The sequence below is a fragment of the Theobroma cacao genome, chromosome 2 (assembly GCF_053813885.1).
Source record: "Theobroma cacao isolate CCN51 chromosome 2, ASM5381388v1, whole genome shotgun sequence".
NCBI lineage: Eukaryota > Viridiplantae > Streptophyta > Magnoliopsida > Malvales > Malvaceae > Theobroma > Theobroma cacao.
In genome coordinates this window covers 39,410,334-39,423,421 of record NC_142640.1, presented here as the reverse complement: position 1 = coordinate 39,423,421, position 13,088 = coordinate 39,410,334, and the positions used below count along the sequence as shown (strand labels likewise).

General features: G+C 33.1%; 1 non-coding gene across 1 annotated transcript; it reads left to right on the top strand.

Annotated features, from left to right (window-relative positions):
- The first annotated feature begins 10,073 nt into the window (after window positions 1–10,073).
- LOC148764255 (small nucleolar RNA R71) lies at window positions 10,074–10,180 on the top strand. Its single transcript, XR_016024880.1, has one exon. It is a non-coding gene; the product is annotated as a small nucleolar RNA R71 (small nucleolar RNA).
- Window positions 10,181–13,088: the final 2,908 nt, after the last annotated feature.

The window sequence follows — 13,088 nt, the reverse complement described above, 5'->3', positions numbered from 1 at the left end:
TTAAACTTAATGTTAATCATGCAATCATTTTCTACCTTAAGCTTAGAGATGACCTTTTTGTATATCAAATTCATATGTTCAAATTCAAATGCCAAGTCACCATATACATCTTGAAGCTCATTAAAGGTATATGCATCATCATTATAATCATAAGAATAGGAAGCAATGTCACAAGTTTGCAATTTCCTCTTTTTGCTCATCTTGGGATTCATTATTATCACTCCATGCAACTACCATAACTTTTCTTTTGGCGTTTCTTTGATGACTCTTTTTGAGTTTTGGACATTCATATTTATTGTAGATGTCAGTTAAAATTCTACTACGCAAGTATATGTATCAAATAGACAGTATATTAGCAAGTAGAGCTTCTATCCCACAGAAAATTGATATAAAATTTTACTAAGTACTAAAATTAGAACAAATTAATCTTATCCAAACACCCAAAATTAATTGATTAACTAAAACTAATTAACTAAATTTTAAAACAACAAGAAAAATCAAAATAATAACTTGAGTAAATATCAAATCAAACAAGCCTAAGATTACAATATCCCTCACACTTCATCTAAATCTTACCTTTCTTCCTTAACTTATTTCAATGGGTTGAATTGCTAACTTAGAGTCCTAAATTATTTATAAGGGTCTCTAGACTCATCTTATGAAAATATCTATTTTAACCAAAACACTATATCCCTATGTGAATTGTAAGTTCAGGCTCTAATCTGGCTACATATGGACTATAGGAATATCCCTATATCTTATATGCAAATGAATTAATATGATCATATGCTATCCCAATTTTAGTCTACTTTAAACTTTCTCTCCCAAGTTTGCTTAGTTTCCTAAATCAATTTAATTGGTGGCCAAGCAATTAAAAGCATTAAAAACAAATTGGAATAAACAATTCAATTCCCATTGACGATAAGTAAGAAAGAGATTAAAAATTTAGATTACATGTGAGTTCAATTGCAATCCTAGAAAAAGAAAATTAGCTACTCATAATTGCAAAAACAAACAACATTATAATAATTTCAACCATTGAAAGTAACAAGAAAAATAAAAGCCAAGGAAGAAAACAAAACAATATTTGCCGCCTTGATATTCAAGTTTCAGCCTCAACTTCTAGCTTCTTGAATCTCTGAAAAGTTTTCTACCTTAATGTTCTTAAAAATATCCCATTTATACTAATAAAATTAACTTAGACTTCCCTAAGTTGACCTATGGTTTAATTGGGCTTAAAAGTGTAATGAGAGGCCCAAAAAATCAATTATCAGTCTTTGTAAATTTCCATTCCCGGTATAGTACATGTAGCTATTTTCTAATACGATTTTGTCTATTTACCAGGCATAACTGGGTAAATTAATCTTCATAAAAGTTGTAGTTCTATCTCTTAGCTTTCCAACGGTCAAAGAATTGTATCATTTGGAATTCTATAGCGCGAGTTATGGCCAAAACACTAAAGCATATGCAAATAGACTTTTGGGTCTTTCAACTCCTTACTTTCCAAAATTAACCCAAATTCCTTTAGTTCCTATGAAAAATATAAAAACTAATAAATAATAACCAAATTAAAAGAAATAACATAAAATTAAAATGAATCACTTAAAAATAAACTAATTATAAAAATAAGTAAATTATAATTGAAAATTTAGGACTTAGCTAATATTTCACAATAAAATTGGACTAAAATAATTCTATAAAATATAATTATCACACCCCTAAACTTAAGATTTTGCTAGTCATCGAGCAAAAGAAAATCACAAAAGGAAACTGAACATAAAAATCCTAGAACGATAGATAAAAGTACCAAATCATGATTTCCCAATTTTTCTTTAGAAATTAACTCAAATTCCAACTTAAGGTAACATACAGCTAATATTTAAATTCATGCATCAATTCAAGTGAAAACTTATTTTTTGAATGGACTTCTTGTGTGTGTGTGTGAATGCTTTCTTACAAAGAGTACCATGCAATTCGGATTAGTTTATGCCAAATATAAGCATAGATTAGTACTAGGATCCCATAAGTTTACTTTTTATATCTCTCTCCACTAATGCAGATTAACACTTATTCAAGGATCAATAGGTCTTTATCAAGCTTGTAATGTAAGGCTAGGGTCAAGGTATGATAAAGGATATATTTAGACTCAAATTCATCCTAAGCACTTAATCAATCTAAAACATAGAAAGAGCTCAATTTTTTTTGTATAGCACCCCCAAACTTGAAATAAACTTTCCTTTGTACTGCACATTTTATTTTATTTTTTTCAACCCCCAAACTTGTTTTTGACAATTATAAACAAAGGGTAATTTTGCTAACAACCATTGCTTTTTTTTTTTCACCTTTCTTCCCCAATTTATCTTTAAGCTTAAATCATTCCCTAGAAAGATTAATATACTTAGAAGGTGAAAGGTTCAAATTGCTGGATTTAAATAGACAGGTCAAGGCTAACATAATTGTGTAATTACAAAGAAAAGGTAAATTAGGTTCAAAAAGGTTGACTAAGGATAAATATAACAAGGTAAGCTTAAAAAGGTTCAAACGATCCAAAGATGGCCTAAATTACTTCTTATCCTAAGTGTTATATCAGATTTTGCCTTGAGAGAGAATCAAACAAATTTTAGAATTCTTGACTTCACTATACTTTTTCATCAACATAAACTTTCTCTAAATCACATAAAATTCTATGTAAAAAAAGTATAGTGATCAAATTATTGAAAGTCACATTCTAAAATAAAGCTAACACAAGAATATCACATAAAATTAAATTATAACTATATGCTTCCCTAAAGCCAAGAATCAAAAGATAATTAAAATATCATCCTAGGATTGGGACAATCATGAGTGAGGTGCAACTATCTCAAATTCTTTTTTGTTTTTTGAACACAAATAAAACATGCAAAAAATAAATAAAACATGCAAGACAAATAAATCAACAAAATTCTATACCACTCCCCCAAACTTGGAACAAACATTGTCCTCAACTTTATAAAGGAAAATAAAAGAAAAAGGACAAGAATACTCCCTAACTCCGAAGCTGCACATGTCCTCTGCATCGTGACCACTAAAATTGTCCTTAGAGTAAGAATCCGTAGGCAACGAAGAAAAAGTAGTCATGTCCATCCAATGTGTTCAGCATAAGCTTTTATCATTTGTTTAATTGCTCGATTTTGCCTTTCGTGACGATCTAATCTACGATCAATGCGCTCTATTCATTGAGCAACACTACGAGTGGGAGCCGCTTGGGAAGGTGGGGGTGGGGCTTGCGAAGAACTACCAGCAACTGGTACAGATTCCTCTAATCGTTTAAGAATGCCCATGGTGATGGGAATTTTTGGTTGTTGCAGCTCCTCTTTATCGCTCCATTCCACACTAGCTCTAGCACATAATGCAGTGATCAAGGAAGGAAAACCAATACTATCTCGTTTAGTGTTGCTAGTATGTAAAATGGCATGAGAGAGAGATAACCCTACCAACATCAATGGATTTATGTGTGAAAATGGCACAAATAAGCACTGCACGATCCCTCATGACATCACTGATATAAGTGGAAGGGAGTAACCGTTTTACTACAAAATGTAACTAAACTTTTAGCTCCTTTTTCATGGCACTTCGTTTGAATGAAACTAGCTCACCATGCAATGTCTTCCATTGGGCTCCCTCAACACACAGCGTCTATATAATCTCATTGCAATCCTGATAATTGCCCAAATACTGCCTGTATTCATCATTCTCAATATTAGGGGTTCTAAAAAATGAGTTGATAGCTTGGCTGTGAAAAAAGACTTGTTTGCCACGGACAAATGCCACACCATCAACATGCTCAACTGCATTTGCATAAAACTCCCAAACTACAAGCACCACTACAGCTTTAGGTTGGTCGCTAAATAGTTGCCAATGTTTGTCTTGAAGCATGTCATGAATCTCTTTGTAAGGCAAGATGGGGATATCTATCCTTCGTTCAGGAATTGGCACTTTGTTGATCAATGACGTATGATATCGCGTAGAGTCATCAGTAGAGATGAACTTTAATCTATCAAAAGCGCCACTAGAGCTTGGTTTGGTTCGCTTGGGTGCCATTCCTACAAAAAAAAATTCAATTATCAAAATAAATATAGAGTAAAAGTATGCAAGTAGTGTTGCGTGCACTACCATGAAAATATGAAAGATCCACAGGCACTGATTTAATTAATTCCTGTCCAATTCAACAATTCAAATTCAAGAATTCCATTACCATCTCACTCCTTAAAATGCATCATAAATTCTCTATTCATCACAACATTCAGACAACATTCTCATAATCATAATTTGCACAATGCAACAGTCCAAAATAAGAAAGAAAAATAATTATAAGACAATGCACTCATCCAAAATTATCAATTATTGCATGTTGTGCACCAACAATTCCAGAATTTATTTTTACTTGCCCAACCAAGCATTAAAAATTAAACAAACCCATAATCTACTCACATTAAAAAAGCATTTAACAATTATATTTGCAGCAAACAAAAAGTCCATGAATCCATTATATGGGTAACAGGAAATTGGCACTAAGCATAAAAATTTTCTACACTCCAAGCATTAATCATAAGGAAGTAGGAAAACCCATTAACAAACATGCACAATGGACTCATTCAAGGTGCAAAAATTAAAAAATTTACTAGTAACACCAACCTCATCCTCTCTCTACACAAAATAATTGAAAACCAAGTGTTTAAAAGGGAGAAGAAGGAGTACTTACCTTAAGAGTGAAATGAGTGAAGGATTTCAAAGTGAAAATAAAAAAAATTAAATATAAACCAGATGCAGAAATTTGGAGTGAAAAGGAAAGAGAGAAGCAAGAGATTTGAAGAAAAATGAAGGATGGGGAGTGGGGTTAGTGGCTGGAGAAGAAAAAGAATGAAAAAAAAATGAGAGAAAAGAAGAGTTTTTAGAGGGTTGGGGCTGGGCCCCGACGTAGAGCCGCAGCCCTCACTTGTGAGGGTAGCGGCTCTCACTTTCTTCCACTCGAAGGGCTCTGCTTCAGGTTTGAGCACCTTGATGCTCAGGATTGAATGCTGCGGTGCTTAATCATTCTGTGTCGCACCCTTTTTTTCAACGTTGCAGCTCTCAATTTTAGCTCGTTGTTTTTGGTCTTTCTAGGCCGTAGCTCTTAATTTGAGGGTCACGGAGCATAATTTTTTATTTTTTTGATTTTTTTATTTTTGTGATCTTTTTGATTTTTTTGAAACCAATTACTTGTAAAAGGAAACAAAAAAAATTAGACTAAAAGAAATAAATTAAAAAAGCATTAAATAAAATAAAAATGAAAATAAGTAAGGTTGAGGAGCTTAGGTTGCCTCCCAAGAAGTGCTTCATTTATAGTCTTTGGCTGGATTGACTTGGGCTCTAAAACATGCCAAGCAAGTATATTGAGGACTTTTGACTATTAATTTTGCCTCCCCAATAATGCTTCAATCTTTGTCCATTAACTTTAAATTTTCGACCATCTGTCCCTCTAACTTCGATTGCTCCATGTGGAAATACTTCATTGACAATGAAAGGACTAGACCACCTTGATTTGAGCTTTCCCGAAAATAATTTCAAGTGAGAATTATAGAGCAACATTGATTGTACTAGCTCAAAGCTTGTTTCCACTATCTTCTTGTCATGCCATTGTTTTGTTTTCTCTTTATAGGGTTTGGCATTCTCATAAGCTTGCAGGCGAAATTCATCAAGTTCATTTAATTGCAACAACCTTTGCTCACCTGTTGCTTGTGAATCAAAATTTAACTTCTTCACAGCCCAATAAGCATTATGTTCAAGTTCCACCAGTAGGTGACAAGCTTTGGCAAAGACCAACTTATATGGAGACATACCAATAGGGGTCTTGTAAGCAATCCTATATGCCCACAGAGCATCATCCAATCTTTTTTTGTGGGACACACAATTTTCTCCAAAATCCTCTTGATTTCTCTATTCGATATCTTCGCTTAGCCACTAGTTTGAGAATGGTATGCAGTTGCAACCTTGTGTTTAACTCCATATTCTGCCAGAAGTGCATCAAAATATTTGTTGCAAAAGTGACTCCCTTCATCAGTAATAATTGCCCTTGGAGTGCCAAATCAAGTGAAAATATTCTTCTTGATGAAATTCATCATGACCTTTAAATCATTATGAGGAAAGGCTGCCACTTTAACCCATTTGGAAACATAATCCACAGCAAGCAAGATGTATTTGTTGTTGTATGAAGATATGAATGGACCCATGAAGTCAATACCCCATACATCAAAAATTTCTATCTCAAAGATGTTGTTGAGAGGCATCTCATGTCGCCTTGAGATATTACCCACTCTTTGGCACCCGTCACAATGCAAAACAAAAATTATGAGCATCCTTAAATAATGTAGGCCAATACAAACGTGATTGGAGGACTTTAGCAGCAATCATTGTTCCTCCAAAGTGTACTCCATAATCTGAAGAATGGCAATGATGAAGCACATTTTGAATTTCTTCTTTCGGGACACATTTTCTGAAGATTTGATACTTACACTGCTTGAACAAGTAAGGCTCATCCCAAAAATAAAATTTAACATCATGCAAAAATTTCTTTTTCTAATGAAAATTTAAAAAAGAGGTAATAATATTGCTTACCAAATAATTCACGAAATCCGCATACCAAGGAAGTGATTTCTTACCAACTTGAAGGATTTGTTCATCAGGAAAAGTCTCCTTGATTAAGGTTGAATCCTTACCATGATCTTCACTCTCCAATCTTGAGAGGTGGTCTGCCACTTGATTTTATGTTCCTTTTCTGTCATGAATCTCTAGATCAAACTCTTGTAGCAAGAGAATACACCTTATCAATCTTGGTTTAACATCCTTTTTCGCAATCAAATATTTGATAGCTAAATGGTTACTATACATTATCACCTTCGTCCCCATTAGATAGGAGCGAAATTTGTCAAAAGCAAACATTATAGCCAAGAGCTCCTTTTCTGTTGTGGTATAATTTTTCTAGGCCTCATTCAAAGTCTTGCTAGCATAATAGATGGAATGGATGATTTTATCCTTCCTTTGTCCCAAAACAGCTCCCACCATATAATCACTTGCATCACACGTTAGTTCAAAAAAGAGAGTCCAATCAGACTAATTATGATAGGTGCAGATATTAATCTTTTCTTCAATTCATCAAAAGTAACAAAACATTTATTATCAAACTTAAATGGCACATCTTTTTATAATAAATTGCAAAGTGGTTTAGAAATTTTTGAAAAGTCTTTAATAAATCTTTTATAAAAACCAGCATGACCAAGAAAACTTTTAATACCTTTGACATTTATCGGAGGTGGTAATTTCCCAATTGTTTCAATTTTTGCTTTATCTATCTCAATGTCGTTACTAGAGATCTTGTGCCCAAGAACAATACCTTCTCGCACCATGATGTGCCATTTCTCTTAATTGAGCACCAAATTTGTTTCTTCACATCTCTTAAGTACCCTAACAAGATTTAAGAGACAATCATCAAAATTATTTTCAAAGAAAGAAAAATCATCCATAAATACCACCAAACATTTCTCCACCATGTTTGTGAATATGACCATCAAACATCTTTGAAAGGTGGCAGGTGCATTACATAATCCAAATGGCATTCTTCTAAAAGCAAAGGTGCCATAAGGACATGTAAATGTTGTCTTTTCTTGATCTTCAAGAGCAATAGCAATTTGGTTATAACCAGAATATCCATTTAGAAAGCAATAATATTCCTTACCAGCCCAAGCAATCCAACATTTGATCAATGAATGGAAGAGGGAAGTGATCTTTCCTTGTAGCCTTGTTGAGCTTGCGGTAGTCCATGCACACTCTCCATCTAGTCATAGTTCTTGTTGGAATGAGCTCATTATCGCCATTGGCAACCACAGTCATTCCTCCTTTCTTAGGAACACATTGAACTGAACTTACCCATGAGCTATTAGAGATAGGATAAATTATTCTAGCATCCAACCACTTGATGACTTCCTTCTTGACTACTTCTTTTATGATGGGAATCAATCTTCTTTGTCGTTCAATTGTAGCTTTGTGATTTTTCTCACAAAGAATTTTGTGCATGCAAACAGAAGGGCTAATTCCTTTAATATCATCTATGGTCCACCCTATTGCTTTTTTGAATTCCCTAAGTATTCTCAATAACTTTTCCTTTTGCATGTTAGTAAGAGCAGTAGAAATAATAACTGGAAGAGTAGAAGGTTTTCCAAGAAAAGCATACCTCAAGTGTGCAGGTAGAGGTTTGAGTTCCAAAGTAGGTAGTGCCTCAATGGTGGGCTTAAAAGTTGGAATCAAAGAAGTTGAAACATTTAAAGACTTAAATTGATGATTAGTTCTAAGTCTGGAGTGAGCATTTAACAAATTTGAATATTCAATAAATTCATCATCATCTCTATCAGAGTTAGCAATTAAACATACTTTAAGAGGATCATTGGGATTTTCTTTTAAGAAAACATCATATGTAAAGTTATTTACCACACTTACAGAAAAGCAGTCTTCAGATGTTATAGGCAATTTTAAAGCTTTGAAAATATTAAATGTTACTTGTTGGTCTTGAACTCTCAAAGTGAGCTCACCTTTTTCAACATCAATCAAAGTTCTAGCAGTTGCTAAGATTGGCCTCCCAAGGATGATTGAAATTTGCCTATCTTCTTCCATGTCAAGAATTATAAAATCAACTAGAAAAATAAATTTATCTACCTTGACAAGAACATCTTCAATAATTCTCCTTGGGTACACATAAGAACGATCAGCCAATTGCAAAGTAACAGAAGTGGGTTTGCATTCCCCCAAACCAAGTTTCTCAAAAATTGACCAAGGCATTAAATTGATACTTGCACCTAAATCACTCAAAGCTTTTGCAAAAAATAAATTACCAATAGTGCAAGGGATTGTGAAACCACTTGGATATTTGAGTTTGGTGTTAATTTATTTTGGAGAATTACACTACACTCTTTTGTAAGGGAGACAGTTTCAAACTCACCTAGCTTTCTCTTTTTGGAGAGGATGTCTTTCAAGAACTTGATATAGATGGGCATTCGTTTCAAAGCTTCAGCAAAAGGAATATTTATGTGTAATTTCTTGAAGACATTGAGGAACTTCTGAAATTGCTTTTCAAGCTTTTGCTTTTGGAGCCTTTGGGGAAAAGGTGGCGGAGGATGGATGACTTGAGAAGTTCCTTGATTTTCAGCCTTGATATCTTCTTTCTGTTTGACTCCACTCTTTTTCTCGTACATTCCATCCTTATCAACATCTTAATGTTCTGGTTTAACTACTTTTTCATTCACCCTTTCAATCTTTTTTCTACTTCTTAAAGTGATTGCTTGGCATTGTTCTTTACCTTTAAGATTGATCTGTGTGTCACTATGTAAGGAACCTCGAGGTCTATTGTTGATGGAATTTGCAAGCTGTCCCACTTGGGTCTCAAGATTTCTCAAGGATGCTCCATAGCTTTGAATTATAGCATCATTCTTTGATATATATTACAAGAAAAGTTCTTCCACGTTAGACTTCGTTTCAAGAATTAGTGGTCTAGCTTGTTGAAAACCAAGAGGCATGTTGGGTTTTGGATTGGAAGGCCCTGCATTGTTATTCCATGAAAAGTTGGGATGGTTTCTCCAACCAAAATTATAAGTATTAGAGTATGGGTTATTCTGCTGTTTCTTGAAGTTCCCCACAAACTAGGCTGATTTAGAATTGTATGGACATTAATCATTTGAATGGCCATCTCCACACATCTCACAAACTACAAACGAATTTTAAACTGCATGAACTCTCAGTGTGTCAAACTTCTTGGATAGTGCAACCACTTGCGTAACTACTTGAGAAGTTAAGTTGCCAAGAGCATCAATTTCATAAGCTCTAATAGCTTTTCTCGGACTCGACTTTTTTGAAGGCCATTGATAATTATTTGAGGCCATCTCTTCCAACAAATTATAAACATCTACAGCATTTTTACTCATTAATGCCCCACCAGTAATAGCATCAATTGTGGTTTTATTGACCCAACCAACCCATTGTAGAATGTTTGAACTTGCAACCAATCAGGAATCCAATGATGTGGACATCTTCTCAATAGTTCTTTAAACCTCTCCCCAGCTTCATACAAGGACTCACCATCAAATTGTATGAATGAGGTGATATCGTTCATCATCTTTGCAGCCTTGGCAGGTAGAAAAACTTTTTCTAGAAACTTTTGTGCCAAGTCTTCCCATGTAGTGATAGACCCATTAGGCAGTGAATTAAGCCAGTTCTTTGCTTTATCCCTCAGAGAAAACGAAAACAATCTTAATCTAGTAGCATCATCAGTTACTCCATTGTATTTAAAGGTATTGCAGATTTCCAGGAAATTTACCAAATGAGAATTAGGATCATCACTGGGTAACCCACCAAACTGGACTGAAGACTAAATCATCTAATTGTAAGATGGTTTAATTTTGAAATTATTAACATTGATGGAAGGTCTCCTAATGCTTTGGTGTAAACCTTGCAAAAGAGGAACAACATAATCCCGTAGTGCACTATTTGTTTCGGGAACCAGATTAATGGCATTATTGCCATTGTTATTGTTATCCTCAGCCTTGGTTTCATTTAAAGCTACTACTTGCAAATTCTCCCTTCGATGTCTTTTGAAAGTTCTTTCTATCTCAAGGTCAAAAGAAACAAGATTCAAGTTGTTTCTTCTTTGCATACAATGACCAAAGATATTTGCAAGCAAACAAGATCTAATATTAAAACAAGAAAAATAAAATTTGCAGTAAGACTAAATTGCTTGGTATTAATATTAATAAAAAATTTAGGAATAATTCCCCGGCAACGGCATAAAAAAACTTGTCAGTTAAAATTTTACTATGCAAGTATACGTATCAAATAGATAGTATATTAGCAAGCAGAGCTTCGATCCCATAGAAAATTTATATAAAGTTTTACTAAGTACTAAAATTGAAACAAATTAATCTTATCCAAACACTCAAAATTAATTGATTAACTAAAACTAATTAACTAAAATTGAAACCACAAGAAAAATCAAAATAATAACTTGAGTAAATATCAAATGAAACAAGCCTAAAATTACAATATCCCTCACACTTCATCTAAATCTTACCTCTCTTCCTTAACTTATTTCAATGGGTAGAATTGCTAATCTAGAGTCCTAAATTATTTATAAGGGTCTCTCGACTCATCTTATAAAAATATATATTCTAACCAAAACACTATATCCCTATGTGAATTGAAATTAAAACAGACTCATTAAGTTCAAGCTCTAATCTGGCTACATATGGCCTATAGGTATATCCCTATCCCATACGTAAATCAATTAATATGATCATATGCTATCCCAATTTTAGTCTATTCTAAACTCCCTCTCCTAAGTTTGTTTAGGTTCCTAAATCATTAATTGGTGGCCAAGCAATTAAAAGCATTAAGAACAAATTGGAATAAACAATTCAATTCCCATTGACGATAAGTAAGAAAGAGATTCAAATTTTAGATTGCATGTGAGTTTAATTGCAATCTTAGAAAAAGAAAATTAGCTACTCATAATTGCAAAAACAAATAATATTATAATAATTTCAACCATTGAAAGTAACAAGAAAAATAAAAGCCAAGGAAGAAAACAAAACAATATTTGCTGCCTTGATCTCCAAATTTCAGCCTCAACTTCTAGCTTCTTGAATCTCTCAAAAGTTTTCTACCTTAATGTTCTTAAAAATATCCTATTTATACTAATAAACTTAACCTATACTTCCTTAAGTTGACCAATGGTTTAATTGGGCTTTAAAGTGTAATGAAAGGCCCAAAAAATCAATTGTCAGTCTTTACAAATTTCTATTCCCGACATAGTACGTCAAGCCATTTTCCAATGCAATTTTCTCTATCTTCAATGCAGAACAAGGTAAAGTGATCTACATAAAAGTTGAAGTTATATCTCTTAGCTTTCCAATGGTCTAAGAATCGTATAATTTAGAGTTATGTAGCCCGAGTGATGGCCAAAACACTAAAGCATATGCAAACAGACTTCTAGGTCTTTCAACTCCTTACTTTCGAAAATTAAGCCCAATTCCTTTAGTTCCTATGAAAAATATAAAAAGTAATAAATAATAATCAAATTAAAAGAAATAACATAAAATTAAAATGACTCACTTAAAAATAAACTAATTATTAAAAGAACAAAAAATAAGTAAATTATAATTGAAAATTTAAGACTTAGCTAATATTTCATAACAAAATTGGATTAAAATAATTCTATAAAATAGAATTATCAGTGATCAGGTTTCTTACATTTGTAACAAATAATATGACCCTTTTCATGATCAATCTTTGGAATATCCCTTGTCAGATTTTTTGTCTGTTCTTCTTTTCTGGAAGGCTTTCTGCTTCCTTGTTTACTCCTTAAAAATCTATTGAACTTTCTAGTCAAGAGTTATATCTCTTCATCACCTACATCTTCATTATCATATTCAAGGTTATTTTCATTTTCTTCCTCAAATGCCTTGAGAGCAATGCTTTTTCTCTTTGCTTCTCCACTAATTGCCTCATCTCTTTCTTTCTCATGCCTAAAAGTCATTTCATAAATATGCAAAGACACTAAGTACTCATCAAGCTTCAGTACATTTAGGTTTTTTGCATTTTCAATGGAAGTGACCTTAGGTCTCCATGACTTGGGTAGGTAGTGGATTTTCTTCACCAACTAAGATTAAGAAATTATCTTCCTAAAGCTTTTAATCTTTCAATAATTTTGGTGAACCTCTCAAACATCTCTTTAATAGATTCCTCATATTTTATTTTAAATAGCTCATAGTCAAGTATTAGCATACTAATTTTAGATTCCTTTTCTTCACTAGTGCACTCATAATAGTTTTCTAAAGTATTCTAAATCTCTTTTGTTATAGATTACATAGCTACCCTATTGAATTCATCTTCACTAAAAGCACACAAAATAGCTGTTATAGCTTTGTGATTCATTTTTATCAACTTTTTATCCTTATCGTCCCGTTTAACTCTTGTTTTTAGATGTTTCTCATCACTCATCAATAGTGATATCGCAAAGATCAAAATCAATA